The sequence below is a fragment of the Odocoileus virginianus genome, chromosome 23 (assembly GCF_023699985.2).
Source record: "Odocoileus virginianus isolate 20LAN1187 ecotype Illinois chromosome 23, Ovbor_1.2, whole genome shotgun sequence".
NCBI lineage: Eukaryota > Metazoa > Chordata > Mammalia > Artiodactyla > Cervidae > Odocoileus > Odocoileus virginianus.
In genome coordinates, this window is record NC_069696.1 from 30,496,603 (window position 1) to 30,519,584 (window position 22,982).

Below are 22,982 nucleotides of genomic sequence, written 5' to 3' on the forward strand. Positions count from 1 at the left end.
TATATATATAGGTATACACATACATCAGTTCAGTTCAGTCACTCAGTCGTGCCCGACTCTTTGCGACCCCATGGACTGCAGCATACCAGACCTCCCTGTCCATCACCAACTCCTGGAATTTACTCAAACTCATGTCCATTGAGTCGGTGATGCCATCCAGTCATCTCATCCTCTGTCATCCCCTTCTCCTCTTGACTTCAATCTTTCTCAGCATCAGTGTCTTTTCCAATGAGTCAGCTCTTCACATCAGGTGGCCAAAGGATTGGCATTTCAGCTTCAACATCAGTCCTTCCAATGAACACTCAGGACTGATCTCCTTTAGGATGGACTGGTTGGATCTCCTTGCAGTGCAAGGGACTCTCAAGAGTCTTCTCCAACACCACACTTCAAAGCATCAATTTTTCAGAGCTCAGCTTTCTTTATAGTCCAACTCTCACATCCATGCATGACTACTGGAAAAACCATAGCCTTGACTAGATGGACCTTTGTTGGCAAAGTAATGTCTCTGCTTTTTAATATGTTGTCTAGGTTGGTGATAACTTTACTTCCAGGGAGTGTCTTTTAATTTCATGGCTGCAGTCACCATCTGCAGTGATTTTGGAGCCCCCCAAAATAAAGTCTGACACTGTTTCCATTGTCTCCCCATCTATTTGCCATGAACTGATGGGACCAGATGCCATGATCTTAGTTTTCTGAATGTTGAGCTTTAAGCCAACTTGTTCACTCTCCTCTTTCACTTTCATCGAGAAGCTCTTTAGTTCTTCTTAGCTTTCTGCCATAAGGGTGGTGTCATCTACATATCTGAGGTTATTGATATTTCTCCCGGCAATTTTGATTCCAGCTTGTGCTTCATACAGCCCAGGATTTCTCATGATGTACTGTGCATATAAGCTAAATAAGAAGGGTGACAAGATACAGCCTTGACATACTCCTTTTCCTATTTGGAACCAGTCTGTTGTTCCATGTCCAGTTCTAACTGTTGCTTTCTGACCTGTATATGGATTTCTCAAGAGGCAGGTCAGGTAGTCTGGTATTCACATCTCTTTCAGAATTTTCCACAGTTTATTGTGATCTACACAGTCGAAGGCTTTGGCATAGTCAATAAAGCAGAAATAGATGTTTTTCTTGAACTCTCTTGCTTTTCGATGATCAGTGGATGTTGGCAATTTGATCTCTAGTTCCTCTGCCTTTTCTAAATCCAGCTTGAACATCTGGAAGTTCATGGTTCAAGTATTGCTGAAGCCTGGCTTCGAGAATTTTGAGCATCACTTTACTAGTGAGTGAGATGAGTGCAATTGTGCAGTAGTTTGAGCATTCTTTGGCATTGCCTTTCTCAGGGATGGGAATGAAAACTGACCTTTTCCAGACCTGTGGCCACTGCTGAGTTTTCCAAATTTGCTGACATATTGAGTGCAGCATGTTCACAGCATCATCTTTTAGGATTTGAAATAGCTCAACTGGAATTCCATCACCTTCACTAGCTTTGTTCATAGTGATGCTTCCTAAGGCCCACTTGATTTCACATTCCAGGATGTCTGGTTCTAGGCGAGTGATCACACCATCGTGATTATCTGGGTCATGAAGATTTTTTTTGTATAGGTCTGTGTATTCTTACCACCTTTTCTCAATATCTTCTGCTTCTGTTAGGTCCATACCATTTCTGCCCTTTATTGATGCCCATCTTTGCATGAAATATTCCCTTGGTATCTCTAATTTTCTTGAAGAGATCTCTAGTCTTCCCCATTCTATCTTCTTCCTCTATTTCTTTACACTGGTCACTGAGCAAGGCTTTCTTATCTCTCCTTGCTATTCTTTGGAACTCTGCATTCAGATGGGTGTATCTTTCCTTTTCTCCTTTGCTTTTTGCTTCTCTTCTTTTCACAGCTATTTGTAAGGCCTACTCAGACAGCCATTCTGCTTTTTTCCATTTCTTTTTCTTGGTGTTGGTCTTGCTCCCTGTCTTCTGTATAATGTCACTAATCTCCTCCGTCCATAGTTCATCAGGCACTCTGTCTATCGGATCTAGTCCCTTAAATCTATTTCTCACTTCCACTGTATAATTGTTAGGGATTTGATTTAGGTCATACCTGAAAGGTCTAGCGGTTTTCCCTACTTTCTTCAATTTAAGTCTGAATTTGGCAGTAAGGAGTTCATGATCTGAGCCACAGTCAGCTCCCGGTCTTGTTTTTGCTGGCTGTATAGAGTTTCTCCATCTTTGGCTGCAAAGAATATAATCAATTTGATTTCAGTATAGTTATTTTGTCCAACTCTTTGCCACCCCATGGACTATAGCCCGCAAGGCTCCTCTGTCCATGAGATTCTCTAGGCAAGAAAGCTGGAGTGGGTTGCCATGCCCTCCTCTAGGGGATCTTCCTGACCCAGGGATGGAACCCGCATCGCTTATGTCTCCTACATTAGCAGCCAGGTTGTTTACCACTAGTGCCACCTGGGAAGCCTGTGTATACATATGTGTATATGTGTGTGTACATACATGTATACATATCCATATATGTGCATATGTATGTGTGCTTAGTCGCTCAGTCCTGTCCAGCTCTTTGCAGCTCTATGGACTGCAGCCCGTCAGGCTCCTCTGTCCATGGGATTCTCCAGGCAAGAATACTGGAGTGGGTTGCCATGCCCTCCTCCAAGGGGATCTTCCCAACCCAGGAATTGAACCTGGGTCTCCTACATTGCAGGCGGATTCTTTACTGACTGAGTCACCAGGAAAGCCCAAGAATACTGGAGTGGGTAGCCTATCCCTTTTCCATGGGATCTTCCCAACCCAGGAATTGAACCTGGGTCTCCTACATTGCAGGCGGATTCTTTACCATCTGAGCTACCAGGGAAGCCTGTGTAAATGTATATATACATACACATATATGTATATACATGTGTTTATATGTACACAGACACAAGATGGGTTTCTCTGATGACTCAGTGATAAAGAATCTGCCTGCCAACACAGGAGACCGGGTTTGCTCCCTGGGTTGGGAAGATCCCCTGGAGGAGGAAATGGCAACCCATTCAGTATTCCTGCCTGATAGAGGAACTGCAGGCTATAATCCAAAGGGTCACAAGTTGGACATGACTGAGTGACTGGGAACGTGTACACACATAATGACTTAGTAAAGGCACTTATATATAAAGACAGTCAACAAATGACTCTTTATTCTTGGGGTGTTTGTGCCTAATTACCTAGGACACTGGCTTTTACATGGGAGGCACTAATATATACTTGGTGGTGATGATGATAATTTAAAGTTTGTGTGTATGTGTATTTGTATCACAGTATTTGACACTGCCTTGCACACAGTAGTTCTCAATGAATATTTGTAGTCAAATGATGTAAGACTGTACAAATAGGATTAACAGCCCATAACAGGTTACTATCTATTTGTTGTGTGCATTTACTAAAAAATAGACTGCTGCTCTGTCTGCAAAGAATTCCAGAGCCCACTGTTTGGCAGAAGGTCTGTCTTACCTCTGTGGGTATATTATACAGGTACCACATACTGATACAGTGTGTTTGACACAAGAAGTCTATTATCTGTTCAAATGCCCCTTCTATTAGGTAAGAAATAAAACTCTTCTGGATGATCTTCCTTGAAGCAAAAAAAAAAAAAAAGCCTGTGACCTTCATTACAGGCTCTTATTTTCAATGAAAATGGCAAACGGGCCCCACCAACAGTTCATAGGAACCTAGAATAGCCCTGGGGACAGAGCACATGATTTGCTAGCAATGCAGCAGAATGTGAATCTCTGCAGCACCTCTGACTGTCCTTGAACATCCAGAAGATGTCTAATCACAAGGAAGGAATAATAGAGACCAGAGCACCTGGGAGGGAGCACCACTGAACTCCGGCAGGCTCTGCTGGACTCTGGGGAGTGGCAAAATATTTTATCATCACTGCAGTGCACTTGCCTTAGATAAGGTCCATCACACGTGAAAAGTGAAAGCAGTTAGAATCCATGTGGGATTTGAGGAAAGCTTTCTTACCTGTTTCAGTTAGTCTTTAGAATATGTTTATACTAAACAACACCACCAACAAATATTGAACATATTATTTGTATTAATATATATTTATTTATCCAACTTGGGCTTCCAGGATGGCTCAGCAGGTAAAGAATTTGCTTGTAACGCAGGAGACTCAGGAGACACTAGGTTCAATCCCTGGTTTGTGAAGATTCCCTGGGGGAGGAAATGGCAACCCACTCCAGTATTCTTGCCTGGAGAATTCAATGGACAGAGGAGCCTGGTGGGCTACAGTCCCTGGGGTCCCAAAAGAATCAGACACGATTGAAGACGCTTTCACTTTTCAAGCTCTTTAAGAGATATTGGACAATCAGGGCTTTCTGGTTGTTATTGAAGGAAAGGTATGCTGTCAAAATGGACCAATTCAGGGAAGCACTGTCCATTTGTGATATCTGAAAATAAGTAATGAATGACTCAGGAGGTTAACTCTGCTGGTGTCAGAATTCTGCCCTCCTGACTGGCCAGGTCAATCGGGGCTGTGTGCCTTGAGCAGAGCAGTTCTGAAGCTTTAGTAGACATCAGAGTTATGGGGCGGGGGGCTTGGTTAGACAAGATCAAGGGGCCCCACTCACAGATGGAGCCAGTAAGATTGATTGTTGATTGGTTTAAAGGAATTGGCTGATGTGATCATGGAGGCTGAGTCCCAAGATCTGCAATCAGCAAGTTGGAGACCCAGGAGAACTGATGGTGTCCAGCAAGTTCTAATCCAAAGGCCAGCATAATTCAGATGGCTACATGCACCGCAATGTTCACTGCAGCACTATTTATAATAGTCAAGGCATGGAAGCAGCCTAAACTCCATCAATAGAGGAGTAGATACAGGAGATGTGGCTACACATATGCAGTGGAATATGACTCAGCCATTAAAAACAGTGAAATAACGCCATTCTCAGCAACATGGATGGCCCTAGAGATCATCATACTGAGTTAAGTGAGTCAGACAGAGAAGGGCCAATATTATACAATACTGCTTATATGTGGAATCTTTAAAATGGATACAAATGAACTTATTTACAAAACAAAATAGAGTCACAGAGGGAGAAAACAATCTTGTAGTTATGAGGCTGGTGAAGAGGAGAGGGACAGATTGGGAGAATTTGTACTACTATATATAAAACAGATAACTAAATGAGCCTACTGTATAGCACAGAGACTCTACACAGTACTCTGTAAGGACCTATATGGGAAAAGTCTAAAAAAGAGTGGATATGTGTACGTTTAACTGATTCATTTTACTGTACAACAGAAGGTAACACAACATTGTAAATCAACTATACTCCAATAAAAATTTTTTTTTAAAAGGCCAGAAAACTTGAGACCCAAGAAGAGCTGATTTTTAAGTTTAATTTCAAATTCAGGAGAAGACCAATAATACCCCAGCTCACATAGTCGGGCAGAAGGAGCCCCTCTTACTCAGCCTTTTTGTTCTATTGATGCCTTCAATCCATGGCTCCAGGCCCACACACATCAGGGAGGGCAATCTGCTTTACTCGGTCCACTAATTCAAATGTTAATTTTATCCAGAAACACCCTCACCGACACATCCAGAATAACATTTGGCCAAACATTCAGGCTCCCAATGGTCCAGTCAAGTTAACAGTCATCACACCAAAGGATGCTGCTGCTGCTGGTCCACGGTCCACACTCCAAGAACCACTCCTATAACATAAACTGAGTCAGGAATGATGAAGCCAGAGCTGGAACAAACGCAATAAAAAGTATATTGAGTGAGTTGAACAGAAAGTAAAGAGTTTGTAAAAGAAGGAAAGAAAGATCAAAACCACAATGAGGTACCATTATACGCCAGTCAGGATGGCTGCTATCCAAAAGTCTACAAGCAATAAATGCTGGAGAGGGTGTGGAGAAAAGGGAACCCTCTTACACTGTTGGTGGGAATGCAAATTAGTACAGCCACTATGGAAAACAGTGTGGAGGTTTCTTAAAAAGCTGGAAATAGAACTGCCATATGACCCAGCAATCCCACTTCTGGGCATACACACCAAGGAAACCAGATCTGAAAGAGACACGTGCACCCCAATGTTCATCGCAGCACTGTTTATAATAGCCAGGACATGGAAGCAACCCAGATGCCCATCAGCAGACGAATGGATGAGGAAGCTGTGGTACATATACACCATGGAATATTACTCAGCCATTAAAAAGAATTCATTTGAATCAGTTCTAATGAGATGGATGAAACTGGAGCCCATTATACAGAGTGAAGTAAGCCAGAAAGATAAAGACCATTACAGTATACTAACACATATATATGGACTTTAGAAAGATGGTAATGATAACCCTATATGCAAAACAGAAAAAGAGACTCAGATATATAGAACAGACTTGTGGACTCTGGGAGAAGGCGAGGGTGGGATGTTTCAAGAGAACAGCATTGAAACATGTATATTATCTAGGGTGAAACAGATCACCAGCCCAGATTGGGTGCATGAGACAGGTGCTCGGACCTGGTGCACTGGGAAGACCCAGAAGGATCGGGTGGAGAGGGAGGTGGGAGGGGGGACTGGGATGGGGAATACATGTAAATCCATGGCTGATTCATTTCAATGTATGACAAAAACTACTGTAATGATGTAAAGTAATTAGCCTATTAAAAAAAAAAAAAAAAGGAAAGAAAGGATGGAGGGAGGGAACAAGGACCTCTCTGTATAAAAACCTCAACTGAACATTAAGTTCTTGTCTGATTGGACTTCACTTCTCAGCTTCAGGGTGTGGCTCAGATCCTCTCAGGTTTTTACAGCTTCATATTCCTAAATTCATTTCTAGTTTAAAGTGGAAGTAATGCTTAAGGGTTGTTTAAAACAAATTATCTACCCAAACAATAACAGAGTTTTTTTGCAAGTTGGTCATGTGTTAGGTACTGTATAGCATTCTCTCACTCAATCCTCGCAATAACTTAATCCTCACCGTATTTCTAGTCTGCAGATGAAGGAATTGAATTCATGAACTGAGGAAGTAGCTGAGCTGGGATTCCAATCCAGGTTCCTCTGACTTCACAAACCCTCCCCCTTACACTACACTGTACCACAAACACTGATGAGACATCCAATTTATACGCAAGTCACCACATTATGGGGGAAATCTCAAAGCTAGTGAGAACCAGGATTTTAGTTTTTAAAAGTACTTAAAAGAAATTTGGAATAGAGGACTGGTCAAAATGTTACTAGAATGTAGCATTAAAGATTAAGACACTATGGATCATGGTTTGGGGGCTCCCTGGTGGCTAAGTGGTAAAGAATCCAACTGCCAATGCAGGAGATGTGGGTTCGGTTCCTGGGCTGGAAAGATCCCCTGGAGGAGGGAATGGCAACCCACTCCAGTATTCTTGCCCAGAAAATTCCATGGACAGAGGAGCTTGACAGGCTACAGTTCCTGGGGTTGCAAAAAAGTCAGATGTGACTTAGTGACTAAAACGACATCAATTGTGGTTTTAAAAGTGTCGAATTTTTAACAACTGTCTGGGTTTGGCACAGTTGGGAAAGAATCTGCCTGCCAATGCAGGAGACACAAGAAATATGGGTTCGATTCCTGGGTCAGGAAGATTTTCTGGAGTAGGAAATGGCAACCCACTCCAGCTTTCTTGCCTGAAAAATTCCATGCACAGAGGAGCCTTGCAGGCTACAGTCCATGGGGTCATAAAGAGTGTTTACAACCTTACAGGACGAAATAAGTTAGTATAAGGAAAGCATTTACATAGTGCTCTTCATGGGGCAATTGGTGTATGAGAGCTTGTTAGTATCACTGTTATCTCTAGCACCTAGCTCCATGCCTGACACATGGAAGACTACATAAGTTTGGAATGAATTCAAAGAACCCATGTTCTCTAGAGACTATAGCAGTTATCCATACAGCAATGATTTGATGTTGTTGTTTAGTCACGAAGTTATGTTCGACCTTCTTGAAACTCACTATCAGCCTTTGGACATCTCCTTCCTTTTCTCAAGGTACCAGTTTTAATAACATTTATTACCACCTCTCAAAGTGTCTGCCTATTGCTGGTTCATTGATATATTAATAAGGCTTTAATGTGCTACATAACACAGAGTAAGAAAATCAGACAAAATCCTGAAATGCACCTTAAATGCCTGACAGTTTTTAGTTCTCACAACTGATGACAATTCAGACTTTACGAGATTTAAAATAAAAAAGAACACCTTTAACCAAGAGGAATCTTTGAATTTGCCTTTTAGTTAATTCCCTATCTATAACTCACAGGCGATGACCTCCTGTTTTGTTTATCAAATCAACTGAATAAAAAAAAATCCCTGAAAACGCAAACGACCCATACTTTCCTTAAAAAAATGGAACGTGGCCAAAAGAACTCAGAACATGGCATAATGAGTGCTGTGGTTTGTTCTTTGACATTTAAAACTATACCCGAGCTCTTTAGCACATGGATACTTAATATTCAACAATACTCTGAAATTTCCAGAGCTGCGGCCTGATTCAGCACTTTAATTCCTAGGATATGCCAGGTTGCACATTAGCATTTAAATAGACATCCCAGTCCTGCAGAAACCTAAGATATATGCCACATTGTAACGAGGTTCAGTTAGTGCAGGGGCTGAGGAGTTTCTTTGCCTCTTTGAATGTTCCAAGTTCTCTTTCAACTTGTGCCTTTGTGGATTCGGGATGATCCTCTATTTGCAAGATTTATAACCAATGGCTTTGATGTTGAACAGATGTATGGTGTCAGCATTCTGCAATTCAAGAAAATACTCTTTCTCCTTTAGGATGTAATGTTGTGTTTTTATCTCTGCTGAATGCTCACTATTATGTCACAAAGCAATTTTCACAGTTCCCTGGGTTTGTGTTTGAGAGGAAAAGTTTTAATCAGTCTTTATTCCAAGTTGAAACTTAATTCGGTATAATATCCCTTACTTCACTAAACCACCAAGCTGAGTCAAAACTGGTTCACTCTTCATACACACAACTGCTTTCATGTCACAGCAGCAAATCCACAAAGTTCTAACTATCAGAGTGCTTTTATTTGGATGTGATTCGTTGTTTAGCCGCTAAGTCATGTCTGACTCTTTGTGATCCCATGGACTGTAGCCCACGAGGTTCCTCTGTCCATGGGATTTCCCAGGCAAGAATACTGGAGTGGGTTGACAGTTCCTTCTCCAGGGCATCTTTTTGACTCAAGGATCAAACCTATATCTCCTGCATTGGCAGGTGGCTTCTGTATCACACTGAGCCACCCAGGAAGCCCTTGGATATGACTCAGCTCAGTTCAGTTCAGTCACTCAGTCGTGTCCAACTCTTTGCGACCCCATGGACTGCAGCACGCCAGGCCTCCCTGTCCATCACCAACTCCCAGAGATTACTCAAACTCATGTCCATTGAGTCAGCGATACCATCCAACCATCTCATCCTCTGTCATACCCTTCTCCACCCACCTTCAATCTTTCCCAGCATCATGGTCTTTTCAAATGAGTCAGCTCTTCGCATCAGGTGGCCAAAGTATTGGAGTTTCAGCTTTAGCATCAGTCCTTCCAATGAATATTCAGGACTGATCAATTCTTTGGTGCTCAGCTTTCCTTATAGTCCAACTGTCACATCCATACATGACCACTGGAAAAACCATAGCCTTGACTAGGCAGACCTTTGTTGACAAAGTAATGTCTCTGCTTTTTAATATGCTGTCTAGGTTGGTCATAACTTTCCTTCCAAGGAGCAAGCATCTTTTAATTTCATGGCTGCAATCACCATCTGCAGTGATTTTGGAGCCCCCAAAAATAAAGTCTGCCACTGAATCCACTGTTGGATTCATCTATTTGCCGTGAAGTGATGGGACCAGATGTCTTGATCCTAGTTTTCTGAATGTTGGACTTTAAGCCAACTTTTTCATTCTCCTCTTTCACTTTCATCAAGAGGCTCTTTAGTGCTTCTTCACTTTCTGCCATAAGGGTGGTATCATCTGCATATCTGAGGTTATTGCTATTTCTACCAGCAATCTTGTTCCAGCTTGTGCTTCATTCAGTCCAGTGTTTCTCATGATGTATTCTGCATATGAGTTGGATATGACTACCCATCTACTAAAACTCAGACTGACTACACAACTTAAATCACATGTTTCTCTAAGAGTCAGTCAATTCTTTGACCTCGAGTGTGAGAAGCCTGGTAGGCTACAGTCCATAGGGTTGAAAAGAGCTGGACATGACTGAAGTGATTAAGCATGCATGCACTTGATAGAGGTAGGTCTTATCAATATTCCTGGACAAAGTTTTATACTGCCTTGTCAGTATAACAAATGGATACAAGGCATAAAGCTTGGGGGTTGTGTCAGACAAGTCTGCAATTGTACCATTTTGCACTAAACATCTCACTAATGAGCATTTTCATGGCATCACCTAGGGCTGAACTGTTCCATATAGTAGCCATCTGTCACATGTGGCCACTTAAATTAAGGTAATTTAATTAAAAATTCATTGCCTCAATGGCACTGACCACTTTTCTAGTGCTCAGCAGCCCCACAAGCTATTGAATTGGACAGTGTAGCTATAGAATATTTCCATCACTGGAGAAGCTTCTGTGGGATAGCACTTGATCTAGAATCTTAGGATTTAAAGAATCTCAAAAAGAGCAACCAACTATCCTGGTTTCCACAGAATTTAGGGATTCCTGGGTTTGAGGACTTTCAGTGTTAAAACTTGGATAGTCCCTGGGAAATTGAGACAGCTCATCACCCTAAGAAGTCGGGGAGTCCAACCATATATCTACTGCACTTATTTCTTCTACAACATTCTTTTTTATTTTTATTTAGTTGTGCAGGCTCTTCATTGTGGCTCACAGGCTTTCTCTGCATGCCTTGCAACATGTGAGTTCTTAATTCCCTGACCAGGGAGCCAACCAGTGTCCCCTGGATCGGGCAGATGGATTCTTAACCACTGGACCACTAGGAAGTCCCTTCTGCAACATTCTTCACTCTGGACACTGCTGAGCCTGTCAGCTAAGTGATGCTAATCACTGATGTGGCTGAAGTAAGCAGTATTCGGGGAACTGGAGAAGATCAAGCTAAAAAAAAATAAATGAGAACTGTTTCAGATTTCCTCCAAGAGGTAGGAAGTTCACAAGAGCAAGGTAGACCATTTAAGCAACTACATCGAAATGGTCCCACCCACTGAAACAGAGCCCATTTCATAAACAGCCTACAAAATCAATGAGAAGTCTATCATCAAAGGCACTTGTCAGAAACGGCTGTGATATTTACCTGTAAATCAGGGTCCTGCGTCATTAGCAGGACTCTGTTGAATTATTTTTACCCCAAACAAACATATATTTTGATGTCATTGAATTTAAAGAACTGAATGAAGCTGTAGAGATCTTCTAGTCCAGCTTCAGTTTTTCAGAGAACTGATGCCCAAAGGACCTAAACGTGAGAGAAAATCTCTACTGCTTTCCAGAAAGCAAGGGCAAAGGCACATACCAGTTTAAATTCTTGCAAAAGAAATTAATGACATTAAGTTAATAACTGAGCATTACATTTTTCTTACTTCTCTATTATTTATTTTTGCTTCAGTTCAGTTCAGTCACTCAGCCATGTCCGACTCTGCAACCCCATGAACCGCAGGACGCCAGGCCTCCCTGTCCATCACCAACTCCCGGAGAATACTCAAACCCACGTATATGGAGTCGGTGATGCCATCCAACCATCTCATCCTCTGTCGTCCCCTTCTCCTCCTGGCCTCAATCTTTCCCAGCATCACGGTCTTTTCAAATGAGTCAGCTCTTCGCATCAGGTGGCCAAAGGATTGGAGTTTCAGCTTCAACATCAGTCCTTCCAATGAACACCCAGGACTGATATCCTTTAGGATGGACTGGTTGGATCTCCTTGCAGTCCAAGGGACTCTCAAGAGTCTTCTCCAACATCACACTTCAAAAGCATCAATTTTTCGGCACTCAGCTTTCTTTATAGTCCAACTGTCACATCCACACATGACCACTGGAAAAGCTATAGCCTTGACTAGACGGACCTTTGTTGGCAAAGTAATGTCTCTGCTTTTTAATATGCTGTCTAGGTTGGTCATAACTTTCCTTCCAAGGGGCAAGCATCTTTTAATCTCATGGTTGCAATCACCATCTGCAGTGATTTTGGAGCCCAGAAAAATAAAGTCAGCTACTGTTTCCACTGTTTCCCCATCTATTTCCCATGAAGTGATGGGACCGGATGCCATGATCTTAGTTTTTTGAATGTTGAGCTTTAAGCCAACTTGTTCACTCTCCTCTTTCACTTTCTTCAAGAGGCTCTTTAGTTCTTCACTTTCTGCCATAAGGGTGGTGTCATCTGCATATCTGAGGTTATTGATATTTCTCCCGGCAATCTGGATTCCAGCTTGTGCTTCCTCCAGTCCAGCGTTTCTCATGATGTACTCTGCATATAAGTTTTTGCATAGTACTGGTAAAAACTATTTTACTTGATATTATGTTTGAAGTATCTTCCTATTGAGAAAATTTTTAGTAAACACTGAATTAGTAAATATTGGGTGACAAGCATTCAGAATTGACAGAAGATATAGGTAGGTAATGGTTTAATGTCATCAAATAGCAGAAGGAAGTTGGAACTATTCCAGTCTTACTTTGCTTTGTCTTCTGCAGCCAAGCTAGTGAGCCAACATTGTAGTGGGGGAGTGAAACCCAAGATAGGCAAGAAAATTGGAAGAGAAATCCAGGGCCCCTTAAACTTGGTAAAAATCCAGGCTCCAGACAGAGATAGATCTATAGTCTCAAACCTCATTCCTAAACTGTGTGATCTTGAGAAAGTATTTCACCTCTTATTCCTCAGCAAGGTCATCTATAAAATGGGGATTAAAATAGAAACCATCCCACAATTTAAATAATATCCCATAGTTAGATAATATGTATAAACTTCTTAGAACAATGCCTGACCTGCTTAATACTCAATAACTGCTACTAATTATTATAACTATTATCACTAAATTATAAAAATGATTTCAGGTCTCCAGATCTAGATGAATTATATACCAGGGTAATGAACAGCTGGGCTTCCCTGGTAGCTCAGCTGGTGAAGAATCTGCCTGCAATGCAGGAGATCCTGGTTTGATTCCTGGGTCAGGAATATTCCCCTGGAGAAGGGAGAGGCTGCCCACTCCAGTATTCTTGGCTTCCCTGGTGGCTCAGACTGTAAAGAATCTGCCTGCAATGCGGGAGAGCTGGGTTCAGTCCCTGGATTGGGAAGATCTACTGGAGGAGGGCATGGCAATCCACTCCATTATTCTTGCCTGGAGAATCCCTATGGACAGAGCAGCCTGGGGGGCTACAGTCCATGGGGTCACAAAGAGTGACACGACTGAGCGACCAAGCACAGCACAGTGAACAACTTGCAGAAGTATTTGTTGAATGATGACTACGCAAAATACACTGAAGCCTGGAATCTAGTTTATGACTATTGCCTTGATCAACAACATAATACACCGGCACTCAGACACTTACTAAAGCAATGTTGCACAGATGTCAGTCACTGGATTGTCAACTGTATTAGTTTCCTGCTTCTATCATAAATTGTCATAGACTTAATGGCTTAAAAGAAGAGGAATTTATTCTCTTACATTTCTGCAGGTCAGAAGTCTAAGTGAGTCTTTGGGATTAAAATCAGGGTGTTGGCTGGAATGATTCCCTCTTGGAGTTTCAGGGGAGAATCCACTCCTTGTCTTTCTTGGCTTCTTGAGGCCACCAGTGTTCCTTGGCTGCTGGCCCTTTCCTCCTATCACTCTAACCTCTTGCTGACCTTGCCACACCTATTTCTTTGTTTTTGACCTTTCTGCCTCCCTTTCAGAAAATCCTTGTGATTACAACATTAGACCCATCCAGATAATCCAGGATAATCTCTCTATCTCAAGATCTCTAACTTAATCATATCTGCAAAGTCCTTTTTACCACATGAGGTAACATTCAGATTCTGGGATTTGTATGTGGACATTTGGGGGGGCCCATTGTCCAGCCTACCACATCATCTTTACCATTCAATTTTTTCCATGTCTGCTTACTAACATAATATTACTTGATATTTGTCTTAAAATTTTGTTTTACTTAACCTTAGCAGTAAACTCAAGGCTTTGCTAGATTATTTATATTTTTTCTAAAATATATTAAAATAACATTTCAATGATTAAAATAAAATTTTGTTTATTTTCTAATATTGTCTTGGGTTTTGAGTGATATACATATTGTATTTCAGGAAATTGATTATAAATTCTGTCATAAATTGACCTCTATTAGAGATTGACCTATGATCTTCCCACAGTCTCAGGTAATTGGGAACATCTAGCTTAGTCTAATGAGCAAGCTTATTATCTTTTTTAAATTCTTTGAGTGCTGTCTCAATACTATTTTAGAATATATGAGTCAAATTATTAAAACCAGATATAGAAATTATTTGACCGAGCTACAGTTAGTGTCCAGTCTTCTATGCTAGGGAAGGTCATTTTGTGAAAACATAATTGGGGATATGACCCATTAGAGTGTTATGCATTCAGGGAACTTGGCAGAACATGTGCATGCTCAGTCACGTCTGACTCTTTGTGATCCTATGGACTGTAGCCCACCAGGCTCCTCTGTCCATGGGATTCTCCAGGCAAGAATGCTGGAGCGGGTTGCAATTTCCTCCTTCCGGGGATCTTCCTGACCCAGGGATCGAACCTCCATCTTCTGCATTGCAAGTGGTTTCTTCACCAATTGAGCCACCAAGGAAAACAGATAACCAACAAGGACCTATCATATAGCACATGGAAGTGAAAATGAAATTTGCTCAGTCATGTCTGACTCTCTGCAACCCCGTGGACTGTAGCTTGCCAGGCTCCTCTGTCCATGGAATTCTCCAGGCCAGAATACTAGAGTGAGCAGCCATTCCCTTCTCCAGGGGATCTTCTCAACCCAGGATGGAACCTAGGTCTCCCTCATTGCAGGCGGATTCTTTACTGTCTGAGCCGCCAGAGAAGCTCATGGCACTCTGTTCAGTGTTATGTGGCAGCCTTCAGTGTTCACCTGTATCTATCACAACATTGTTAACTGACTATACTGCAATATAAAAGGCTGGAGGAGGAAACGGCAACCCACTCCAGTATTCTTGCCTGGAGAAACCCATGGACAAAGGAACCTAGGAGGCTACAATCCATGGGGTCACAAAGAGTTGGACATGATTGAGCAACTAACACACACAATATAAAAGAAAAAGTTCAAATTTTAAAAAAAAGATACGTTAACAGAAAAAAATAAATAAAAATTAATTTTTCTTATAAAAATAGATTTTTTTTAAAAATGTGTAGCCTAATGTATTTTATTGTCTAAGCCATAACAATGTCAGCTTTAAGGAGTAAATGAAATAAGTTGAAATTCATCACTGGGACCTTGGCAGTAAGATTTCTTTGCTCTTGACTTACGAAGTATGTTGATTTGAGGACTATTTGTTTTACTTCATACTGTGTATCCAGTCTTGTTTCAGTAAAAATATAAAAATACTACTGTGATAGAAATTGTAATTAGGTGCATTTGAATAATTTATATGAAACTAATTCCTGAATCCTGGATTATATTTAAAATTTTAAAAATGTATTTATTTTTGGCTGTGTCAGGTTTTCACTGCTGCTCACAGGCTTTTCCTAGTGGTGGCAATTGGAGGCTACTCTCTAGCTGTGGTGCGCGAGTTTTTCACCACAGTGGCTTGTCTTGTTGCAGAGCATGGTCTCGGGCTCAGTACTTGTGGGTACACGGGCTGGGTTGCCCCACAGCATGCGGAATCTTTCCAAACCAGGAACTGAACCCAAGTTCCCTGAATTGGCAGGTGGATTCTTAACCACTGGATCACCAGGAATGTTCTATATTTAAATTTTTAAGAAAATATTGTAGTGGACATGAGAACATGCCTCGCATACCTCTAACCAGAGAACTTGATCAAGGGCTCCAGCTATGATACTCTCAGATCCATCCCCGGGTTTGCACTGGGGCCAGGCTTCTCATGGGCTCCTTCCAATAAGGACTGAGCACTGCAGGACTTCTGAGACAGGCCATTCCTGGGAGGGCAGGACTCCTCTGGTGTCCAGTTACGGCTTCAAGACTCGTTGAGGACCTTGCTGAACCTTCTTAGATCACATGATAGTTTCAGATCTTTCCATCCAACCTTCCTTCCCTCTTTTTGTTCCCTATCCTTGCACTGTGATCAAAAGAACCTTTCGGCCTTCTCTGTCTCCCTTTTCTCTCAAAGCCATTTCCCTAATTACATTTTGTGTGTGTGTGTTTAATCCCATCTTGGCATCTAAATTTGGGAGGACCTGGATTAACAAGTATTTTGTAACTTTCCAACCATTAAAATAATCAGAACTTTTTTTCTGAAGGCTGATATGCATCTAATTTATTGAGTGGTTGTATCATGTTGTTTGGCTGCATATTCAAAAGGAGAGGATTTTCAACCTGGGGTTGTTCTGCTTTTTGAAGTACTTAGTTAGAGGTTCCACGGTGGAACAAATAGTAGGATCTATCAGCACATCAATGTGGTACAGGGAGATCCAAGCCATCAAAAGACCACTGACTGATTGAATGATGAATGATGAAATAGACTTCAGTAGCTATCATGGGCTTTTGTGATGAGACAGAGTAGAGAGGAAGTTATAATAGTGCTCAGGTGTGAAGTAATTGAGAGTAGATTTTGCTGACAATTCATTTAAGATAGTACATGGGAAAACCAAACGACTGCACTGGAAGGATAAAACCTGGCAGAGAAATGGCATAATAGAATAGTTGGCGTGAAGTTTCCTTTGGAAAAGATGGAGCGTTTCTACATAACACCCAACTTGAAGAAGATACAATACAATTAAGGTTCAGTCAGTTCAGTTCAGTCACTCAGTCATGTCCGACTCTTTGTGACCCCATGAATCACAGCACGCCAGGCCTCCCTGTCCGTCACCAACTCCCAGAGTTTACCTAAACTCATGTCCATCGAGTCGGTGATGCCATCTAGCCATCTCATCCTCTGTCGCCCCCTTCTCCTGCCCCAATCCCTCCCAGCATCAGAGTCTTTTTCAATGAGTCAACTCTTCGCATCAGGTGGCCAAAGTATTGGAGTTTCAGCTTTGGCATCAGTCCTTCCAATGAACACCCAGGACTGATCTCCTTTAGGATGGACTGGTTGGATCTCCTTGCATTCCAAGGGATTCTCAAGAGTCTTCTCCAATACCATAGTTCAAAAGCATCAATTCTTCTGTGCTCAGCTTTCTTCAAAGTCCAATTCTCACATCCATACATGACCACTGGAAAAACCATAGCCTTGACTTGATGGACCTTTGTTGGCAAAGTATATAGGTTGGTCATAAATTTCCTTCCAAGGAGTAAGCATCTTTTAATTTCATGGCTGCAATCACCATCTGCATGATTCAGACCTTTAAGTAAGGATCACTTTCGTGTGTTATCCCATTTTGAGTGACAGAAATTTCATCTCCATGCCTTAAACGCTGGTGGGGCTTTAGGTTGTGACAAGGGAGTATTCTCCCATGATATAAACCATGATATAAATTCATGCCCCTTTTTGAAATTCCAATTTTATAATTCTAATTTCAATCACGATTTTTAATATATACATACACATAAGCAGACGGCTGGCAACTGTACAAAGTTTTAAGAAAAGATGAACGCTGTCCACTGAACAACTTACCCTGGGGCACTCACCACTGAAGTGTAGCCGCAAACAAGGAAAGTGACTTGGTGGCCAGAGATGGCAGGATGTGGGATCCAATTCAGCTACCAATTATCAGTCCAGATTGTCACCAGTGTTTCTGATTGACGGGCCATAAATTGGAGGTTCCACAAAACCAACCATGCCCTCCCCTCAACCCCACACTGATTTGATACAATAACTTGCTACAGTGGGTCACTGACATCCTTCAGTTGCCCAGCGACTCTTTGCGACCCCTTGCGACCCCATGAACTGCAGCACATCAGGCTTCCCTGACCTTCACCATATCCCAGAGTTTGCTCAAACTCATGTCCGTGCAGTGATGCTATCTAACCATCTCGTCCTCTGCCATCCCCTTCTGCTCCTGCCTTCAATCTTTCCCAGCATCAGGGTCTTTTCAACAGTTTACGTACTAGATTACTAATTTATTACAAAAAGATTCAAGGAAAGCATTTCAGGTTGGAGAGAACACGTGAAAAGGAACTGCTAAGAAAAGGATGCCTTTGAGGAACTGCAAGAAGGGGAAAGTTATCAGCAGTTGAGGAGCATGAAATAGGACTTGAGAGGTGGGCAGAGGCCAGATTAGACAGGAGCTTGAAGGAAATAGTACACATTTGGTTTTTATCCTATGGGCAAGATTTAAAGCAGAGTAACAATGTAACCTAATTTTTGTTTTAAAAAGACCACTGACAGTGCTGGGAAAACTGGTCAGCCACTTGTAAAAGAATGAAACTAGAACACTTTCTAACACCATACACAAAAATAAACTCAAAATGGATTAAAGATCTAAATGTAAGACCAGAAACTATAAAACTCCTAGAGGAGAACATAGGCAAAACACTCTCTGACATAAATCACAGCAGGATCCTCTATGACCCACATCCCAGAATATTGGAAATAAAAGCAAAAATAAACAAATGGGACCTAATGAAACTTAAAAGCTTTTGCACAACAAAGGAATCTATAAGCAAGGTGAAAAGACAGCCCTCAGATTGGGAGAAAATAATAGCAAATGAAGCAACAGACAAAGGATTAATCTCAAAAATATACAAGCAACTCCTCCAGCTCAACTCCAGAAAAATAAATGACCCAATCAAAAAATGGGCCAAAGAACTAAACAGACATTTCTCCAAAGAAGACATACAGATGGCTAACAAACACATGAAAAGATGCTCAACATCACTCATCATCAGAGAAATGCAAATCAAAACCACAATGAGGTACCATTACACACCAGTCAGGATGGCTGCTATCCAAAAGTCTACAAGTGATGAATTCTGGATAGGGTGTGGAGAAAAGGGAACCCTCTTACACTGTTGGTGGAAATGCAAACTAGTACAGCCGCTATGGAAAACAGTGTGGAGATTTCTTAAAAAACTGGAAATAGAACTGCCATATGACCCAGCAATCCCACTCCTGGGCATACACACCGAGGAAACCAGATCTAAAAGAGACACGTGCACCCCAATGTTCATCGCAGCACTGTTTATCATAGCCAGGACATGGAAGCAACCTAGATGCAAATCAGCAGACAAATGGATAAGGAAGCTGTGGTACATATACACCATGGAATATTACTCAGCAATTAAAAAGAATTCATTTGAATCAGTTCTAATGAGATGGATGAAACTGGAGCCCATTATACAGAGTGAAGTAAGCCAGAAAGATAAAGAACATTACAGTATACTAACACATATATATGGAATTTAGAAAGATGGCAACGATAACCCAATATGCAAAACAGAAAAAGAGACACAGATGTACAGAACGGGCTTTTGGACTCTGTGGGAGAAGGCGAGGGTGGGATGTTTCGAGAGAACAGCATCGAAACACGTATATTATCTATGGTGAAACAGATTACCAGCCCAGGTTGGATGCATGAGACAAGTGCTCGGGGCTGGTGCACTGGGAAGACCCAGAGGGATCGGGTAGAGAGGGAGGTGGGAGGGGGGGATCAGGAGGGGGAATACATGTAAATCCATGGCTGATTCATGTCAATGTATGACAAGACCCACTGCAATGTTGTTGAGTGATTAGCCTCCAACTAGTGAAGATAAATGAAACAAACAAAAAAAAACAACAAGAGGTTAAAATTTATAAAATCATTGAGAGGAAATGGAATTTTCCAAAAGAATGTGTTAGAAAAAATTAAAAAGTGAAAGAATATTAAAATAGCATGCTTATATATTTTTCTAATTATATATAAATACATAGGAAATAAGTTACTTAGCAAATGTCAAAGAAGAGTAAATATCTATAATAAATAAACATATTTTTTTCTGTAAAAAAAAAAAATAAAATAAAAAGACCAGTGACTAATTGTCTAGAGCAGCCCCACAGGGCATTCAGATTTTCTATTGGTCATGTTTTTAAGTAAAAAAAATACATATCAAATTAATTTTATTGATATACTTTGTTTAACTCAACATATCCAAACTACCTGATCATTATCATGCTGTTGTTCAGTCACCCAGTCATGTCTGACTCTTTGTGACCTCATGGACTGCAGTGCATCAGGTCTCCCTATACCTCACCATCTCCTGAAGCTTGCCCAAGTTCGTGTCCATTGCATAGGTATGCCATCCAGCCATCTCATCCTCTGACGCCCTCTTCTCCTTTTGCCTTCACTTTCCCAGTGTCTTTCCCAGACACTTTTCAGGGTCTTTTCCAATGAGTTGGCTCCTCACATCAGGTGACTAAAACACTGGAGCTTCAGCTTCAGCATCAGTCCCTCCAATGAGTATTCAGGGTTGACTTCCCTTAAGATTGACTGGTTTGATCTCCCTGCTGTTGAAAGGACTTCAGAAGTCTTCTCCAGCACCACAGTTTAAAGACATCAATTCTTTAGCACTCTGCCTTTTTTATGGTCCAGCTCTCACAACCATATGTGACCACTGGGAAGACCACAGCCTTGACTATATGTCTGGATAGGGATTTGATTCCTCTAGGGATTAAATATAAAAATCGGCATGTGCATCTCTACTGCTGCAGACCAGTCAACAGCTCTAGGGATAGATCTGAAGTTAGAGCAACTGTAGGTCACTCAGTCACTTCAGGATCTTTGTGACTCTGTGGACCGCAGCCCACCAGGTTCCTTTGTCCATGGGATTCTGCAGGCAAGAATACTGGAGTGGGTGGCTGTGCCCTCCTCCAGGGCATCTTCCCAACCCAAGGATCAAACCCAGGTCTCCTGCACTGCAGGTGAATTTTTTGCCATCTGAGCCCAATCATTATCATAAGCAATGTTTTTTTCAAAAAAAAAAAAAAAAAAACTGTTGACATCTCACATATTTCCCCATACTAAGTCTTTGAAACTCAGTGTGTGTTTTAAACTTACAAATATCTCGGTTCAAACAAGCAGCATTTGCAGTGCCCTGTGGCCACACGTGGTTGGGTGGTGCCATACAGACAGTGCAGCACTAGAGAGTAAATCAGAGGGGCTGCAGTGGAAGCAACAGCCCGGTTTGGAGGCTACTGCAAAAGTCCAGTGAGACAAGCACTGCTCAGATTAGGACAGAAACAACAGAGATGGCAGAAAATGACTGGAGATCAGTCTCAAACTTGAGACTGAGTTGAGATCAGTCTGGAAGGAGTTAAGAGAAGTAGACATGAAGGAATGTGAGGGAAAGCCTTAAAAGGTGAAATACAACCAGAAATAAGCCCTAGGATAATTCTAAGACTGTTCCTAATTAATGCTTTGATGTTGAATTTCCTCTTGTAGAAGGGTCTTAGCAGGACATATTTTCACTGTCACTTTTGATTATATTATTTTCCTTTTTATATCTACTTTCATTTTTGATCAACTGCTTTTCTGCTTTGGTCTGCTTCAAAATTCCTATTGCATCTTCCGTTTACCTGTTTATTTAATTCAATTTGATTTAACAGAAATTATTTTGAGTGACTAACTTGTGCAAGGCTTTGTGCTGAACATAGAGAAGATAAAGAAAATAAGGAAGGATGTCTATATAAAGACGAGCTTGCCTGGTGGCTCAGATGGTAAAGAATCTGCCTGCAATGCAGGAGACCCTATCCCTGGGTCTGGAAGATTCTCCAGAGAAGGGAATGGCTACCCATTCCAGTATTCTTGCCTGGAGAATTCCATGGACAGACGAACCTAATGGACTTACAGTCCATGGGGTTGCAAAGAGTTGGACACAACTGAGCAACTAACACTCTCATTTTTCTATAGTAAGAAGCTAAGTATAATATATGAAACCTAAAGCATTTACTCTTGTCCCAGCTGTCTTGGTTGTTTAACAATACAGCATATCCTAGTTTCATCCAGCATAGTCTCAGAGGGTTGTGTATACCCCTAAAGTTGGCAGAGTGTCTGATCATTCAGTCAGGGTCAGTCAGAATGAAAAAAATCATTCTACGGATTTTGAATAAAATATGGTTTAACAGTTGGGAATTAAAGATTTACCAAACCGTTCCAAGGGCTAAGAGAGCAAAGATCAGGAAAGCCCCTGCAAGCTTTCAGGAAATTTACAAGTACAAAAATAATCAGAAAAAAAAAATAATAATCAGGAAAGCTGCTTCCTGGATCTCAGCTGTTTCAACAAATAAAATGATTCTTAGGATGTCTTTTGAAAACCACTGGCAACACCCATTGTGACCCATCCACCAACCCTCACTTGCCTGTCTGTGGCTGCTGCTGTAGAATAATGGATTTCCTCTTTAGCTTGGGATTCTGGGAAATGTAGTTCCAGGGTTCCTCCCCTGTGATGCAAGGAAAATACAGGAAAGGGGTGGGCATGAAGATGAGATATACAACCAGGCATGGGTAAAGTGTGCCTGTAGTTTGTTCTGGGGTAAAAATTGTACATCTGTAAACCTCAAATACTGTTTCAATTTTGTGCTGCCAAATACATTTTCAACTAAATTTCTAACATTTAAATCTTGAATTATGTTTTTCTCCAAAATCAAAAAATACCTTAAGGTGTTTTAAAACAACTAAACACTTAAAAAAGTATTCAGAGATTAAATATACAATTAGGAAACAGCCAGAAAACCGTACATAAAAACAGAACTTTGGTCCACAATCTGCAGCAAGCTGCCTAGGAAACCAAACCCTTTATGTATAATAAACAACCCAAGAAGCCAGCCAGCTATAAGTCAGACATGAGAAAATCAGATTGCTATCTCTAGTGACAATCCAGAAAACGAAACAGTAACTTCTATAACAGTCAGGCCACTTGGCCCCAAATGGCCAGGGTTTGATTAATAACTGACAGCTTCCCTCATTTT

General features: G+C 41.3%; 1 protein-coding gene across 12 annotated transcripts in view; it reads right to left on the reverse strand.

Annotated features, from left to right (window-relative positions):
- Window positions 1-22,982, reverse strand: part of LMNTD1 (lamin tail domain containing 1) — a 480,744-nt gene that overhangs the window by 192,388 nt on the left and 265,374 nt on the right. The window lies entirely within an intron of this gene.